The sequence below is a fragment of the Macrobrachium rosenbergii genome, chromosome 3 (assembly GCF_040412425.1).
Source record: "Macrobrachium rosenbergii isolate ZJJX-2024 chromosome 3, ASM4041242v1, whole genome shotgun sequence".
Classification (NCBI taxonomy): domain Eukaryota; kingdom Metazoa; phylum Arthropoda; class Malacostraca; order Decapoda; family Palaemonidae; genus Macrobrachium; species Macrobrachium rosenbergii.
Genome location: NC_089743.1, coordinates 19,641,198 through 19,647,621, shown reverse-complemented (window position 1 = coordinate 19,647,621; position 6,424 = coordinate 19,641,198). Strand labels below are relative to the sequence as shown.

Sequence of the window (6,424 nt, the reverse complement as noted above, 5' to 3'; positions counted from 1 at the left end):
CTTTAATTAAACCCACTGGTTTTAGAGATATATTGGAATGGCTGCATTTAGTAAAAGAAGAAGTAAAGAAGTGGATTTTTGCTTGGTGACTTCCCTTGTTGGGGTAGTTGGGAATGAAGAAGCTGACCAGTTTGCAAAGTCATCAACCTCTCCAGAACCTAGAAGATGCCTATTGCCATTTCGGGATATATATCCTCTAGTATGTCAGAAAATTAAAAAGGTTTGGCAGTCCATTTGGGAAAATATTTTAACGAGTCAGAAAATGCGCTGCATTATGCCATCAGTGAGGATCCGACGTACAAGACTTACTTATGGGTTGTTGATGTCTGGCGAAAATCCTCCATTGTGCGATGACTGTATTGCGCCCTTGACTGTGAGAAAGAGCTGGTCAAATGTCCCAGTCTGGGGATCTAAGTCATAGGTTCCTCTCTTGGGGACGTGACAGAGATGGACATTTCATCTTTGCACCGATTCTTGGGGAGGACTGTAATTTAGAATAGCTCTATTTGTTTGTTAGGGAGGCGGGCATCCTCAAAATTTAGTTTATACACAGTAAAACTTAGTATATATATATATATATATATATATATATATATATATATATATATTATATATATATGTATGTATGTATGTGTATATATATGTATATTATACAAGTTACAACTTTTACAGATATGATTATATAATATATATATATATATATATATATATATATATATATATATATATATATATATATATATATATTTATATTTATATTTCTAGTGAGACTTCTTTTAAACTTATTAACTTATTAATCTTTTCAATTTCCTATTTAATTTTATACGGCGTCAGTTAGTCATGTGTTGCATCTATTTTTACAGCAGAACTGCTTGCAGTTTTAAAGGCCATAAAAGAAATTTTAACCCTGAATGGAAATAGTTTTACTATATATTATGACTCAAGAAGTGTTCTTCCATCTTTGGACTCTCTTAAATCTTCACACCCACTGATTTTAGAGATAGTGGAATGGCTGCATTTAGTGAAAAGAAGAGGTAAGGAAGTAAATTTTTGCTGGGTGTCTTCCCATGTTGGGGTGGTTGGGAACGAGCAAGCTAATCGACTTGCAAAGTCAGCAGTCACCTCTCCTGAACCCTGCAGAAGATGCTTACTGCCGTGTCGGAGGTCGGAGTGTATATCTTCGTGTTGGTCAGAAAATTAAAAAGGTTTGGCAGTCCCTTTGAGAAGGAATTGAAACAGATCAGAAGATGTGGTATATTACGTCATCAGTATCTCCTTGGTCATATCCGTTTATGCCAAGCAGACAAGAAACGATGTTATGCAGGCTTAAAATTGGACACAAAAGACTCATTCATGGGTTCTTGATGTCAGGTGACAAATCCATCATACTGCGGTGACTGTATTCTGCCCTTAGCTCTGAGACATTTGCTGGTCGAATGTCCCGGTCTTGGGAATCTAAGGCAGAGGTTCCTCTCTTGGGGACGTGACAGAGATGGGCATTTTATCCTCGCTACAGTTCTCGGTAAGGATTGTAGTATAGAGCTGTTATGCATCTTTGTTAGGGAGGCGGGCCTCCTCAACAAATTTTAAATAATTAACATATGCAGTATATGTCTATGTATAGATAGTATATTTGAATAGATATTAATTTTTTTTAGACTTTTCAAACTCTTGAAACTTTTAAAATATATTTATTTATTTATGAGCTTCATATCGTAATTTATACGGTTGCCATAATGAATAATTCAGTCTCGTGAACTGTTACGTTTTCTCTGGTTAATTTCTTCCTCTGCCTCCACACTCAACGCTTCGTCCTACTCATATTTTTAGCTGCTTTTGTTTTATTGTAATTTTGTATATTTTGAAACATTTTCACATAATTTAATTGTACTAATTAGATATTATCCCTTTTGTAGTTTGATAATGAGGTCTGCTGATTGGCAACGAATCGTTGCAACTAAAGAATAAATATTACTTCCTTAACTTGTTGGTGTGCCTCTCCATGCCTTAATTTTATATATATATATTATATATATATATATATATATATATATATATATATATATATATATATATATATATATATATATATATATATATATATATATATATATATATGCATATGCATACACATTCCTATGTTGTAGCGCTGGATTGTGGATCCGAATCCCACCTAGACAGAATAAATTTTCATTCAGTTCCTTTTATATTTCCAGGCTTTCGGAGGAAAGTGTTTCCGAAAATATAAGAAAGTTGACAAACGAGCATTCTGATCGTAACAATGTTTAGCGGGAAGTATGTCTTTGTAGAAAATTACGAAGGGATAAAAAAAAGTGAAACATCAGTTTGTTGTCCAGTGAATGCAAAAGATACATTTTTTTATATCCTGAAAAAGAAAAGCAGATGAACTAAAGAGATGTATAAACAGAATTAAATGAGTACATAATCTCTGGTGAATTTCTTAAGTTCCATGTAAAGAGAAATGAAAAATAACAATTGGTTCATTTATTTGTGATGGTGGGGCTATTGTTGAGTTGTGTGAGGCTTATAAAAGCTACTGCCTGTCACATACAGTGTTGCAGGTAACACATTGATTTTATATTGCTGCCCAGGCCTTTAAATGAGTTTGACATTAATCATTTGTGGTAATAGCATTTGCAGTTATCCCACCCAACGGAATTGATAAGGTTATGCGTTTACGCATTACGTTCTGTAGTTGATGAGTTTGTCCTCCTTCAGATATCTCAAAACTCATTAATGGGTTTATTTATTTATTATTTTTTTGCGGAAGAGTTTGTGTATATATGTATGTATATATATATATATATATATATATATATATATATATATATATATATATATATGTCTGTTTTTTCCCAGTGTAATAGTTGCTTATATATATATTATATATATATATATATATTTTATATATATATATATATATATATATGTGTGTGTGTGTGTGTGTGTGTGTGTGTGTGTTATAGTACGCGTAATCAGTATACGCGTAATGACTGAAATTTCAGTCATATATATATATATATATAGCTAGTACTAAACACGGCGAAACAGTGAGTCATACACTGTTTCGCCGGGTTTGTGTCCCTGGGGTCAAATGTATTTGTGTTTAGTACTAGCTCCTGGGGATCAAATGTCCCTGTGCATTACGCGTGATGACTGAAATTTGTGTGACTGATTACGCGTGTGACTGTAACATATATAAACCAATCATTACCATTGGGAAAAAATAAAAGACTGGTTGTAGGTCCTGACTGGTTTCGGGTTTACTTCTAAGCCAGTGACGGAAGACTGATAGTTAGTGGTAGAAATTCACAATAGATTTGTGCTTGGGCGACAGCGCAAACACGCATATAGACCGTTGGAAACTAAGAATCCGCATCTAACAGGTGCTACGGGATTGGGCCACACTCATTTGTGCTTGGGTCAGTACTCGGTTTTATACACACACACACACACACACACACACACACATATACACACACACACACATATATATATATATATATATATATATATATATATATATATATATATATATATATATGTATAATGTGTGTGTGTGTGTTTGTTTTGTGCGTTATGGTTGGTTTACCAGACAGCGATGGTCAGTACGGCGCCAACCGTAAAATAAGCAGTCGGAAAGACAATACTAACCCTAGGCTGTACTCATCGCTTGTATTGTTTAACATGCCGACGATGCAAACTATTACTATACATTATATTCCTTAAATATCGATGTAGAGGATACAGAAAGAAAGCATTCATTTGCACATGTAAAACAAACGAAAACCCGAAGTCTTTAGAGAACAAGACATGGCAGGGACGATCATCCGTGTGGGGAAACTTAAAAATCGTGTTGTCTCTTCATACCGAAGAGCAAAGTGTGAAATGGAAATAAGGAAGTTTATTTTGCACATGTTTCCATGTATGATCGAAAAAAGTGTTAACTATTCTATTTTTAGTAGATATTTTAGTCAGTTCACATAATATCTTCACTTAACAGAATGAAACAAATTTATGAACTGTGTGGACGAAGAAATATTGGAACGCTGGGTGTCAGTGGACCGACTGGAATAATCACTTGACGAGTTGGTGTTCAGAGGTGCGAAAGGGTCCTTACACTCTTCGGAATACCGTTGATGTTGTAGTACTTGTGTAAATAAAATATTTCCAGTGTGCATCAGTTCACGATTCTTCGGTGACTGAATGCTGATGAAGATTCTATCCTAAAGGTAAGTGTCATTAAATGTGTACATTTATCCTTAAGTGTATTTGCTAGTGTGAGCTTGGCGTTGTAGACAGTTAGCCTACCCACTGTGAAAACGAAGCCCCCAGTCGAATGAAACTGAATGTACTTTTGTGTAATATATCGTTTAGGTATAATCTTACTTATGTTTTGGGCAGTGCTAGCAGCTGCTAAAATATGTTTTTTCAACTGAGTGGCTTTCAAATAGAAGAATTGGCCAAGTAGGAACTTATAGGCCTACTTGCCAATAGAGGAGAGGAAGACCTACAGTATGTATATCGCCACCCAATGCCAAACTTGTCATTTTGATGGGAATGGAATGAGAAAAAGGAAGGTGTTTGATCATAAGACTAAATGAAACGGTTAGTATTTACAGTTGCTATGGTTACTGTCATATAAAGAGAAACTTGTCGTATGCATGTCACGTGTCCGGTTGCCAATCACAGGTCAAGGACGAATATTTAATAAGCTGTTTATGTTTTTTTTTCATCTTAATGTCAAATTTCCTCACAGAGAATATTAACATATAAACATAGATTATTTACAGTGCTTCGAAATTGTGTAAATTAATCTCCAAGATTTGATTTCAAATGTTTCAACTTTCCTTTAATGTAGTAAATTGTCAATTGAAATGTGTTTTTTCGCCTCTGTGTAAAAATAACAGTAGAGTTCTAAAAGGTAAAAAAAAGAGAGAAAAGCTTAGCGTGCTAGCACCTTTAATAATTTGAGAAATTCGAATAACAATACAAAAACTTGAAGCCATCCCCATGTTTTATAATGCAATACAAGAACTTTTAATTTTGCAAGTTGTCGGCTGTCACGACACATTAACCTCACAGCAAAATAGAATGAGTATAAAAAGAGCTAGATAGATGTTATAGTTTAGGTATTGGAAAGGAAACCTTAAAACCTAAAGACCGCAAGCGAACGTGCTTGTAAAATTGGGTTGATGTTTGCTAAGGGGTATGTCGCACTGTGAAAGTTTTCTGTACATGGGTTCATCCACGAATCAGCAGTTGGAATATAAGTGAGAGACACTGGAAAGTAAGAATTATAATGCATCCCAAATATTGGATCGAGGGTTACTCGTTGTCGTTTTGTTTTTGTAAATGAGCCGAATCAAACGTTCTAATTATTTCAGCATCTGCTAAACTTATCGAAACAAAATAATCTCTTCTCTCTGACACATGCACATGCAGGCACAAATTTCAACGATAGAATATTCTAAAACAAGAGACAATAGGCCATGAATAGTTATTTAAGCAGGAAAAACTCATTCAAACATAGATATCACAAATAACGAGCATGCTGTCGTCATAAACGCTGTGAAGTACGATTGCAATAGCAGTTAATTTTGCAAAAGAGAAAAAACGGAGTCATAAAATATCACATAACGTATGTTGATCCATTTGAACAACTTCCTCGCAAGATTAGAAGTTGGTGCTTAATATATCCAAGCCAACGACAGTCTTAACATACAGAGTGGATAGGCTTTGGTGTTTTGTTTTGAAACGCCTAAACTCTAATTATTTCCCGAAAGCCTAAGTACAATGGCATAGTTCACGATATAATAATAAAACAAGAGACAACATGGCAATTCAAAATGTGAGTATATATTATATATATATATATATATATATATATATATATATATATATATATATATATATATACACATATGTGTGTGTGTATTCAATATATATATATATATATATATATATATATATATTATATTATATATATATATATAATATATATTATATTATACATACATGCAAGGTGATTTATTTTTCCTGGGTATACAAACTAGAGCCTTTGATATTGATTTCATCATAGTCACCCTGCTCAGCCTTCATGCTGAAGCAAAAAGTGGCCGGTGACGGCAGGCGATTGATGGTTTCCCCCACACCCATACATCGCCTAAGAATACCATTACATTTACTCTTTTAGTGTATACCACCTGAAATACGTCTGTTCGCTTAATGACGCCATGCACGAGCTCTGTCTCATTTAGATCAACTGTGAACAGATGTTCTCCTTCTAAGACACGCGCTTACCTGCTACCAGGCTAACTACCTTAGTACCAAATTTCAACGACCAATTCCAGCTTCCGCTGGGTATTGTTTATAAATCTAGGAAATTTACAAATTACTGAAA

General features: G+C 34.2%; 1 long non-coding RNA gene across 2 annotated transcripts in view; it reads left to right on the top strand.

Moving 5' to 3' along the window:
* Positions 1-3,919: 3,919 nt before the first annotated feature.
* Positions 3,920-6,424, top strand: part of LOC136853016 (uncharacterized) — a 216,315-nt gene continuing 213,810 nt past the window's right edge. For both annotated transcript variants that reach the window (XR_010857301.1, XR_010857300.1), the window contains exon 1: positions 3,920-4,253. This is a non-coding gene — a long non-coding RNA (uncharacterized lncRNA). The remainder of the gene's footprint in view (positions 4,254-6,424) is intronic.